Source organism: Canis aureus, chromosome 1 (genome assembly GCF_053574225.1).
Source record: "Canis aureus isolate CA01 chromosome 1, VMU_Caureus_v.1.0, whole genome shotgun sequence".
NCBI classification, from domain to species: domain Eukaryota; kingdom Metazoa; phylum Chordata; class Mammalia; order Carnivora; family Canidae; genus Canis; species Canis aureus.
The window spans coordinates 101,105,480-101,117,827 of NC_135611.1; the positions used below are offsets into that span (position 1 = coordinate 101,105,480).

Below are 12,348 nucleotides of genomic sequence, written 5' to 3' on the forward strand. Positions count from 1 at the left end.
TGCTTTTGGGTGTTTCTGGGTTTCCCAGCACCTTCAGGCGGGGTCGGGACTGAAAAGGCACGAGGGGAGGCGCTGTTCCCACCGCACAGACGGGGGTCCACGGCTTGGACAGAGACCCCCCAGCCCGGGTGTCCGCTCCCCTGTCCCCCGAAGGAAGGCGGCGGCCGCGCCCTAGGCCCCGGCGCAGGTAAGTGCTCGTCCCCCGGGCCCTCCCCACCCTCCCCCGACCTAGACCCTCAAGGCCGAAGCGCGGGGTGTCTGCTCGCGTCCCTGCGGCCCAGGCCCGGGTGTCCGGGACAGGGAGGAGCCGGTGGGTGGGGGCCGTATGTGAGCGCTGGCGTGCGGGAGCGGGCTGCAGGGGAGAGGCTGCGGAGGCGCCTGGGCGAGAGGGCTCTGCAGTCGGGGAACAGGGAGCGTGAGGCGGGGTCACGCCGGGACTGGCGGGCGGAGGTGTGGTACCTCAGTTACGAGGACCCTGGAGGGTTGTGAAGAGAAGAGGGACACGGTCTGATTAGGGTTTTAAAAGTTTTCTCAGGGCAGCCCGGGTGGTTAGGCGGTTTAGCGACGCCTTCAGCCCAGGGCCTAATCCTGGATACCTGGGATGGAGTCCCATGTCAGGCTCCCTGCATGGAGCCTGCTTCTCCCTCTGCCTGTGTCTCTGCCTCTCTCTCTGTGTGTGTTTCTCATTAATAAACAAATACAATCTTTAAAATAAATAAATAAAAGTTTTCCCAGAGCTGCTCAGAGGGAGAACAGACTGGACTGAGGGTGATTGAGTCCAGGGTCATAGAACTGGGAAGAGGGAGCACTGAGAACTGAAATACAGTTTTTAGCCTTTCAGCCCAAGTTCTGGCCTCCAGGGCTGGGCAGAGGTACAGGGGAGGTTCGAGCGCATTGAAATACACTATGGTGCGCAGCCTCCATGACTGGCTTCTGCCCACAGGACCCATAGGCTGAAGTAGCACTTAGGGAACACACAGTGAAGTGGAGGGTGTCCCTGGCCTGCACTGGTTGGGATCCTGCCCATGTCATCTTTGCGATTGTGGTGTCCTGGGACTCTTCACCTGCTTTCCTGACAGCTCTTTTGGTTTGGGGATCTGGGAGAGACCACAAGGCCAGGGAGTCATCTCCTAGATTCATTCTGAGTCCAGGCTGAGGGTTATATGGAGTTCTTATTTCTGGCCACCAATGGAAAGAGGTGTAGACACTTATCCATGTGCAAATGTTTGTTAGTGTGGGAACAGGGCACAGTAGGTCTTCTTTCTCTTAGGAACAAAGAGCAGGGGGACTGGAGTTAGTTTTGGAAATGGCTGCTGGAGAAGTTGGGCAACTATACTGGATTTAATGAGAAATTTGGAACAGAGGAGGGAGATGATCTTATCCAGGTCTAAATAGGCTTCATCTAGTTGTAGAGTGGAAAACAGACGTTGGGATTGAGGGAGGAGGAAGGATGACCAGGGAAGAGGCTACTGCGATAGTCCGTGGACCAGAGTGCTGGTTGGAGATGGGAGAAGTGGTTGGATTCTGAATCTAATTTTTCAGGAAGGGCTGATTTTGAGGGTGAGAGAGAGAAAGGAAGGAGTCAGAGATGACTCTAAAATTTTGGTCTTAGCAGCAAGAAGGGTGGAAGTTGGACCAACTGAGATGGGAAAATCAGTAGTCAGAGTGATTTTCACTGAGGATATCAGGAGCTTTGTTATTGGCCATGTTAAGATTCTGAGATACTTCAGAGAACAAATGAGTAGTGGCATCAAGTGGGCAAGTGGACATGGGTCTCAAAATCTTGAGTAGGGTTTAGGATGGAGGTTAGTGTGTGCACCAGGGTTGAGCTGTAGATCATATTTAGAAAGAGGAATTCAGCTCATGGCAGTAATGTTACTAGTGGGTCATAAAGAAGAGTAAGGGGGCACCTGGGTGGCGCAGTCGGTCAAGTGTCTACTTTCAGCTCAGGTCATGATCTCAAGGTCGTTGCTTAGCAGGGAGCCTGCTTCTTCCTCTGCCTCTGCTTGCCACTCCCCCTGCTGCTCTTTCTATCAAATTAATAAATAAAATCTTTTAAAAAAAAGAATAAGAAGAGTAAGAGTTCTGAAGGTGGGATCTATTGCTTGGGCACCCGGTTGGGGTTATGGGTATCATAAACTCGGGTGTAGAAGAAAAGTGGCCATGAAGGGAGTATGTGGGGAGATTGGTCTTGGCAGACGGCCAAGGGAAGAGTGGACGTGAGATAGATGTGGATGACTTACTGAAATAAGATGGGTTTACTGTTATTTTGTGGTGAGCTTTGGTGGGTTCTGGGGTATTTTCTTGGGGGGGAAGTTCTGGGGCAGTATGGTCATCCGTGAGAATCACTCTGGTTGGTATGAGTACCAGTATGGCTGAGCGTTGAATGAGGGTTAGGTGGAAAGAGTGCTGTGGCTGCTGAGGGGCTAGCAAGTGCAGCACAAAAGTAGAAGAAGGTCACGGGTCTCTGAAAGTCACATATAGTTCCATACGACAAATATTGAAGCAAGGATTAGAGACAGGCAGAGAGGCCTTCAAAGCAGCATCCAGGGCTACCCCTTGTGTTGGGATCCATTGGAGGTCTGGGGTAGTACTGGATCATGTTTGAATTTGCCTAGTTCTTTCTGGACATCATGTACCAAGTAGTGTGGAGCAAGTCCATGAAGATGCGTATGGTGTGGAACAGGGAGTTCGCAGTGACTGTGGGGATGCAACCATGGGCTCTAAAGATGTGAGAAGTGAGGAGAGAGGGAGTAGTCCTGGGCCCTAGTACTGGAGACTTAAGGGTAATGGTTAACCCCAAATTTTATTGTGGAGCATGATATGGAGGACTCCAGGGAAATTGCCTGGCAGTAAGAGATGCCGCCCTATAATCCAGTTCCTGAATGTAGATGGTGTCTCTTTGCCTACTTGCCTGCAGTTGCTGAGGGCTGGGCACATTGGTTAATAGAACCAAGAGGAAAGCGCAGTACCAGTGGCTTCAGGTCCTGGTTTCTCCTCTGAGGTGGAAAGCTTGGGGAGGGGATGAGCATGGGGTAGGTGTGTGTGGGTGGATTGTGGGACCTCAGGAGGGAGACCGTGGTTTTATCTCTCATCAACATGACAGGACAATGTGACTTTGGAGGATGTGGCCGTGTACTTCTCTTGGGAGGAATGGGGTCTTCTTGATGAGGCTCAAAGACACCTGTACCACGACGTGATGCTGGAGAACTTGGCACTTATAACCTCTCTGGGTAAGGTCATCACACCCACCATAGTGACTTGGGTAGCAACTTTGCCTTTCTGCTTTTCCCTAGGGACTGCTCTCTCCTTCCATCCAGACCATGGGCACCACATCCTTTCTTTTTTCCCTGGGTAGGTGCTCCTGTTGCTAGGACTGAATTGTTGGCACTGCCTTCTTCTCTCCCTGCTACAATACCTGCTGCCCTGAGTTCTAGTAGGAAAGGATTCTATGTAATCCTTCTAGATAGTCTTGGCAATCAAGCAGATGGATCCCACCTTGCCTGCCCTCTCACTGGCTGGGTGACTTCTACAGATCTATGGTATCTACTTACATCAGGTTTTCTCCCTTTTTCTGGTAGTTCTACATATCTGCATATGCCAGGAATTACCATTACTGACATGGACACTAATTATGTGCTGTTCTTGTGAGACCTTTATGTGAGGTTCTTTTTGTAATGTTTAGCTTTCTATGATTTGTCATGCGATAAGTTGTTCTGGGCGAGTACTGGCCACTTATATGTCCTGTCTTTCCCTTTGGACTTGCATTATCCAAGTCTCATATAGTTGCTCAATTTGCATTGTCAGGGAGAGTTCTGGGTACTTCATAGGATGGTATCATTCTTGCCATGGTAGGAGGGGCTAGAAGGGGGATGGCCCTGCTGAGTGGCAATTGAGGCAGGAATGACATCAGGGCTATGTCCACATAATATCAGGAGTTTGTTCAAACTAGTGATATATATATATATATATATATATATATATATATATATAATTGGAGTTCTATAGCCAACATACAGCATAGCACGCAGTTGCTTATCCCATCAAGTGCCCCCCTCAGTGCCCATCACCCAGTCACCCCAACCTCCCTCCCACCTCCCTTTCCACCACCCCGTGTTCGTTTCTCAGATTTGGGTGTCTCTCATGTTCTGTCACCCTCACTGATATTTCCCACTCATTTTCTCTCCTTTCCCCTTTATTCCCTTTCACTATTTTTTATATTCCCCAAATGAATGAGACCATATAATGTTTGTCCTTTTCCGATTGACAAACTAGTGTTTTAGTGCCATTTCCAAAGGCCACGTGTCATTTTCACCTTTTTCTTCCCTATTCTTGATACTTGACTATTTTGTCATTTTTACTCTGACCTCTAGTCCCTGGCTGCTGCCAGCTTCCCTGCATCTATCATTTGCCCATTCCTTTCCACTGCTGCCTTTGCAGTGTTCTCAGCATTGGCTCATGATAATAGCTGGTGAGCACATATCCTCAATAGTCTTTGAACACCAGCTATTTGCTAGCAATCATTTTTCTATTCCTGGACAAAAACTACTCACATGTGAGCAAAAGCCCTTTCGGAGGTCATTCTCAGAGGAGTGAGTTGGAAACTGCCTGCTTCTCACTGTGCTGCATCCCATTCTTAACTTCTTTCATCTTGCAAGGCTTCCCTATTTCTGTGACCCTTTAGAATTCCAATATTGCAGAGCAGTCCCTTGCTCGTCTTGCCTTCCAACTCCTTCATCCTAAACAGTCTGCTTTATTCATTCTATGGTATGTCAGGCACATATGTAAAATGTGGCTGCCACCTGTCCCCAGAGATAACATGTAATTCTCGCATTTCTCTGTTTTCAGATTGTGTGGCATAGAGAATGAGGCAGCACCTTCTGGACAGAATGTTTTTCTGGGAAGAATGCCACAAATCCTAACTTCAGATCCATCTACCCAGAAGGTTCATCTCTGTGAGATGTGTGTTCATGTCATGAAAGATATTTTGTATCTGGCTGAGCATCAAGGAATACCTACTGGACAGAAATCTTACACATGTGTGGCATGTGGGAAACAATTCTGTTTCAGTGCAAATTTTCACCAACACCAGAATGAGCACAGTGGGAGAAAACCCTGTAGTAGGGACATGGACAGGGCTTCCTTGGTGAAGAACTATAGAAGCCATTCATTAGGGAAGCCTTTCATCTGTGAGGAGGTTGAAAAAGGACTTCTTGGCCAGTGTGGGTCTTCTCCAGCATCAGGCCACTCCCAAAGCAGTACTGAATGTACACAGCAGTACTACATGTGAGTGGGCCTTTCACAACAGAAAAAATTCTTACAAATGTGAATGTGGAAAAGCCTTCTGTTGCAAATGTACACTTGTTCAGCACCAAAGAATTCACACTGGAGGAGGACTATTTGAATATGGTGGATGTGAGAAAACCTTCAGCTACAAACATACATTTGTTCAGCATAAGACAGTCCACACTGGAGAAAAGCCTTTTGAGTTCAGTGAATGTGGAAAGGCATTCAGGTTCAAATATAAACTTGTTCAGCACTAGTGTACTCACACTGGAGAAAGGCCTATGTGTATAGTGAAGGTGGGAAAGCTTTTGGGTGCAAATCCAAACTTGTTTGGCACCAGAGAATTCACACTGGAGCAAGGCCTTATGAGTGTGCTGAATGTGGCAAATTCTTTAGACAAAGCTCCAGCCTCATTCAACAACGGAGAATTCACACTGGAGCAATGTGATAAATGTGAGAATTCTTTTAGCCAAAGCTCTATCCTCATTCAGCACCAAGGAGTTCACACTGGAGAAAGGCCATATGAATGCGGTAAATGTGGGAAATCCTTTAGACAAGGCTCCAGCCTCATTCAGCACCAGAGAATTCACACAGGAGCAAGGCCCTATGAGTGCAGTGAATGTGGGAAATCATTTAGCCAAAAGTATAGCCTCATTCAACACCATAAACTTCACACTAGAAAAAGGCCTCAGGAGTGCAGACAACATGAGAAAGTTTTCAGTTAACAGTCTGCTCTGATTCAACACCAAGAACTTCATAGTCCACATTAAGTTTTATGAATCAGCAAATGTGGAAAAACCTTCAGAGAATATGCTATCTCTTTGTTCAGTGAGACAGCATTAGAGAGCCTCTGTGAGGAGCCCTCTACATGCATTCCAGTTATAAGAAATTTTCAGCAGCTGGAGTACCTGGGTGGCTCAGTTGGTTAAGTGTCTGCCTTCAGCTCATTTTATGATCCCAGGGTCCTGGGATCGAGCCCCAAATGGGGCTCCCAGCTCAGTGGGGAGCCTGCTTCTCCCTCTCCCTCTGCTCCCCTCCTGCTTATGCTCTCTCTCTCTCTTTCTCAAATAAATACATTAAAATACTTTTAAAAAATAAGTTTTCAGGAGCTGCATTTCATATTCCTTTTTTTAAAAAGAATATTCCTCATCTTCTTTTTTTAAAGATTTTATTTATTTATTCATAGACACACACACACACACACACACACACAGAGGCAGAGACACAGGCAGAGGGAGAAGCAGGCTCCATGCGGGGAAGCTGGATGTGGGACTTGATCCGGGGTCTCCAGGATCACACCCCAGGCTGCAGGCTGCGCTAAAGCGCTGCGCCACCGGGGCTGCCCTGCATTTCATATTCTGACTAGCTCAGACCTTGCCAGAATTATATCACTGCCTTTGGTGGCAGAAGTTATCTTGCCTCTGACACCTAGCAGGTCATGGCATGCATGTGACTTCAGCATGCTCAAAGACAGATATTTGTGCTCTTTCCCAATCTCTAGTGGAAATCATAGTCTGAACCCATGCGGGGGGGGGGGGGGGGAATTCCCATTCCCTTTTGTCTGACTAGTTATGGCATGGACCTGACCCTCTTTTTGCCCAAAGAACCCAGTCTAGGAACCACTAGTGTTATGTAAGTTTTACCTTCTTTATGGCATTGGTGTCTTCTGCAATATTTTTTTATGGATTTTTCCAGCCTCCAAGTCACTGATCTGGGGCCTGTCTGCCTCACATTTGCTCTGGATTGTGCAATAATAAACGGCTTATTCAGTCATTTTTACCCTTAAGATTTTTATTCATTGTGCAGGGTGGGCTGAAAACAAAATTGGGCTCTGCCACTGTGGAGAGGTAGACAGCTTTCTTGAGGACCTCTAGGGGACAGTATAATGTCAGAGACTACCTCTCACTATAGTTTTTACCTAATCTACATTCCTATCTGTGGTTAAAAAAAAAAAAAAAAAAAAAGAATAAATATTTGGTGTCTGTCCCTACTTCCTGACACAGAGCTTCTAAAACCCTTGGGATTTACTGAATAAGAGTCTTTTGTATGATGGTGAAGTGGCTCAAGATGGAGGCCAATAAAGGAACTTCAGGATGGGAGCTGGTTATCAGACTTTGGAGGGCTCAAAATGCCATCTGGCCAGAAGGGGGTACACATGGATTCCACTGCGATAGAAGTTCTTACTCTTGGGGTTCTTATGGAACTTACCCTATGTGCCTCTTCATCTCTTTGTTGATTTGCATCCTTTATAGTAAACTAATAGTAAATGTAGCATTTTCCTTAGTTCTACGGTTATTCTTGCAAATTATCAAACCTAATGCGGACTCGAGGCAACTCCAAATGTGTAGTCAGCCTGGTAGAAGTGGGGGTAGCCTATGGACCCCATTTGCAGCTGGCATCTGAAGAGACAGTTGTAGGACTAAATCCTTAACCTGTGGGGTCTGTGCTAACTCCCAAGTAGCTACTGTCAGAATTGAACTGAACGCTCAGTATTGAAACAACATATTTTGGTATCAGAGAAGGCCATATATTGCATAAGGAAAGACTACAGGTATCTGTGGTCCTATTTTGTGGCCTGGATGCCAGGATTTTTGTAGGCCCAAAGATTACCCTGAGGAGGATGTGGCAACCAACAATGTTTTTGGAAAAGACTAAGACATGCTAATTTCTTCCAGTTATAGTGGTGGAAATCAGCAGCACTTGAATTATGGTGAACATGACATTATTAAGCCCTGATTATCTAAAATTAATTAGGAAAATATAAAGTGCTTATGTTTTCTCTGACTGAAATTATTGAGATACCTGAGTATTAAAACCAGCTTTTAAAAAATATTTAAGAGGCACCTAGGTGGCTCAGTGGTTGAGTGTCTACCTTTGGCTCAGGGCATGATCCTGGGGTCCTGGGATCAAGTCCCACATCAGGCTCCCCGCAGAGAGCCTGCTTCTCCCTCTGCTGATGTCTCTGCCTCTCTTTGTGTCTCATGAATAAATACATAAATAAATACATACATACATACATACATACATTTATTTGAGAGAGTGTACATGCAATCAAGAGGAGGGGCAGAGGGAGAGGGAGAGGGAGAGAGAATCCCAAGCAGACTCCCCACTGAATGCAGAGCCCAAAATGGGGATCAGTCTCACAACCCTAAGATCATGACCTAAGCCAAAATTGAGTCAGATGCTCAATCGACTAAGCCACCCAGGGACCTATTAAGACCAATTTTAACACTCTTCATCAGTGATGGAAATTTTAATGATATCCCTGATGATGACTTCCTCATTATACAACATCCACCTACATTTTTATCAGCCTAGAGAACTTTTGTTGTATTCTCCATTTTCCATTTGCTCAGTCACCATATGAAAAAACAAAAAGTGACTCACTAGTTCCCTTTGGTTTTAAGAACACACATTGCAAAGCAGAGCAGAGGTGTTTTGTTGTTTTTAATACCCTAAATCTGCAATATAATCTGACATCCAGATGGTAAGGACTTCTTGAAATCTTATTTTTTGCTTTGTACACTAACCTCACTTCAATTCTTTTTTTTTTAAGATTTTATTTATTTATTCATGAGAGACAGAGAGAGAGAGAGAGAGAGAGAGAGAGAGAGAGGCAGAGACACAGTCAGAGGGAGAAGCAGGCTCCATGCAGGGAGCCGGACTTGGGACTCGATCCTGGGTCATCCAAGATCAGGCCCTGGGCTGAAGGTGACGCCAAATGGCTGAGCCACCCGGGCTACCCCCCCACTTCAATTCTTATATGGAATCAGTAGTATCTTTATTATGTCATAGGCTATTTGTAGCAGAATACATAATTCCTATTTATGATTCTAATGAAAGCTTTCCTTACAGCAAAACTACTAGATCCAATCAATTAGAGAAGTGTACTTGCACCCTACTCCAATAGACGTAGGCCCAGTGGCACATGGCTGCCATTTACACATGGAGCATAAGCTGGTTGAGGAGCCAAATCCACCATCTGGGACACAAATGTGTTATTTACTCTTTAGAGCCGTGTAACTCTCTGCACTCAACAATTACGGCTCTAACATTCCACTGTTGTCATTGTCTAAAAAAGACTCCATATTTTGATTACTTATTAGGCTTGTTGCCACCACCTTCAAACCTCACATCATTTAGTTGGGGAATCCAGAAAATCAAGAACCCCTCTTCCATCCTGAATTATCCTAATAATTATCTATAAAGAGGTCAGTCCATCTACTCAAAGAGCTGTCATTACTGACCTGTCACTTAAAAGCTTCCCAAATCCTGCTCAAGGACCTAACCTGAATCCTCCAATATCCTCTACTCTACATCAGTAGCCTCTGCCTCTACTCCAGTAGCTGCTTTTGCTCTTCTGTTACTTGTCCATCTTGATATTCCTAGCTCATTATATTCACTAAAATCTCAAGAATGCCAAATCTACTTTTTACTTATAATGTTCCTCCAGGATTACTTTTGTCTATGTTAATACTCTGCCACCTTTATACAGAGAATAGAAAAATCATTATTTGGTATTGTTTGAAAACATCCTCTGTCTCTCAAATCTAAAACAAATCTCTTATGGGCTCCTTGTGTTGAAATGGAAATGATGCCTCCCCTCAATTTAGAGTCAATCCTTCCATCCCACTCAAGGATGGCTTTCCCATGTCTTAGCTTCTGAGGGGTTTTGTTCTTGATTTATCAAATCTCTTGATGGGTAAACCACCCATCACTGATCTTTAGTCTCTTAATCTTGACAAGAAATACCAATAAAATTTGTACACTTCATAAAATAACTACCCTTCACTCTGAGCTAGTACATTTTCTTTTCTACCATTTCTTTCCCTCACCCTTTATTGCTAAACTTTTACAAGCATTTTTTTCTCTCTTGTTTCTATTACTTCAATTCCTATGTAGTTCTCTACTCATTTGTATGAAATTTTCTGTCTTCAGAACTCCATCCCTTTAATGAATTTAAAAGCAGAATAATGACATCTAAAATTTTCCTTGCTGTTTCTTTCAGCAGCTTTCGCACCATGGGGTTTTGTTGTTGCTGCTGCTGCTGCTGCTTTGAATTCTTAACTGAATATGCTGGCTAAAGTAAGAAAGCATTCTTTTAGTATTGTAATGAATAAGACCCCAGTCAGCAGTTATTTCTTCACAATCCATCTACATTCTGTTGGTGATCTTATGCAGTGGCATGGTTGAAAATATCATTATAAACTTAAAACCTTTAAGCCTGTATGTCCATGCAAAAATCCTATAATCCTCTATCTAATGATCTTCTTGCAGCCTGTTCCTGGACATCTAGTAGACATCACAGACTCAACACCTTTAAACGTCTCCTGAGGGATCCCTGGAGGCGCAGCGGTTTGGCGCCTGCCTTTGGCCCAGGGCGCGATCCTGGAGACCCAGGATCGAATCCCACGTCGGGCTCCCGGTGCATGGAGCCTGCTTCTCGCTCTGCCTGTGTCTCTGCCTCTCTCTCTCTCTATGACTATCATAAATAAATAAAAATTAAAAAAAAATTCTCCTGAGCTTTCTTTAAAAAAATTTTTTTAACAAATCTTATTTTTTTAGAAAAGTTTTAGGTTTGCAGCAAAATTGACAGCAAAGTACAGGATTTCACATACATCCTATGCCCTTACATATGCAGTCTCCCTCATCAGCATCTCCTACTACAGTGGTACATTTATTACAATTGATAACACTACAATGACTCATTATCATCCAAAGACCATGGTTTTTATAAAGGTTCATTCTTGATGTGCATTTTATGGGTTTAGGCAAATGTATAATGACATGTGTCCACCACTAAGTTCATACCAATTAGGGTTTTTTATTTTATTTTTAAATTTAAAAAAAAATTTTATTTATTTATTCATGAGAGACACAGAGAGAGAGGCAGAGACACAGTTAGAGGGGGAAGCAGGCTCCTCACAGGGAGCCTGATGTGGGACTCGATCCCAGGATGCCGGCATCATGCCCTGAGCCAAAGGCAGACGCTCAACCACTGAGCCACCCAGGTGCCCCCATACAGATTAGTTTCACTGTCCTAAAATTTCAATTTCACTGCCCTAAAAATTCTCCACTAATTGTCTCTCCCTTCTGCCTAGCCTCTGGCAACTACAGATATTTCTATTGTCTCCATAGCTTTGTCTATTCCAGAATGGTATGGACTATGTAGCCTTTTCAGAATGGTCTCTTTGACTTAGTAGTATGCGTTTAAGTTTCTTCCATGTCATTTCATGACATGACAGCACTCTCTTTCTCTCTAAGTGCTGAATGATATTCCATTGTCTGGATGTACTAGAGTTTATTTATCCATTCACTTACTGAAGGACATCTTGGTTGCTTCCAAGTTTTAGCAATTGTGAATAAAGTTGCATGTAAACATCCATGTGCGGGTTTTTGTGTGGATGTGTTTTCAATGCCTTTGGGTAAATACCAAGGAATGCAATTGCTAAATTGCCTGGTAAGCCTATGTTAGTTTTGGAGGAAACTGCCAGACTGTCTTCCAGAATGTGCCATTTTGCCTCCCTACCAGCAATGAATTCCTTTTGCTTTACAATTCCAGTTCCTTTTGCTCTACATCCTCACCAGCATTGGTGGTATCATGGTGGGCATTATTTTCACTCTGCGCTGACCATAGCTTTTGCATTCTCAGTTGATATCAACTCCATCCTTCCAGTTGCTGAGACTAAAAATCTCAGGCTCATGGTTGACTCATTCTTTTCCTCATACCACAGAACCAGCCATATAGGACATCTGATTAAGTCTGCTTTCAAAACATATCATAAATCTGACCCCTTTTCATCACCATGCCTGCCCTTAGCCTGAGAAGAGCCCACCATTCTGAATTCTGCAATGGTCATCTAACTGATGCTTATCTTATGCTGCTTCTTTTCCAATCTTTTGTCAACTCTCCCGCCTACATGACTCTTTCAAAGTATGAATCAGGTAATGTCCATATTTGACCAAAATCCCAGAAGCACTCCTCATTTTACTTGGAAAAAACTCAAAATTCTTACAGGACCTTGAGAAGCTTCACAGATCTTTACCCTGTGTTCCTCTCTG

At 44.4% G+C, this 12,348-nt stretch overlaps 1 pseudogene; it reads left to right on the forward strand.

The window, feature by feature from the left end:
- Positions 1-2,633: 2,633 nt before the first annotated feature.
- LOC144295736 (uncharacterized) lies at positions 2,634-7,007 on the forward strand (annotated as a pseudogene).
- The last annotated feature ends 5,341 nt before the right edge of the window (positions 7,008-12,348 follow it).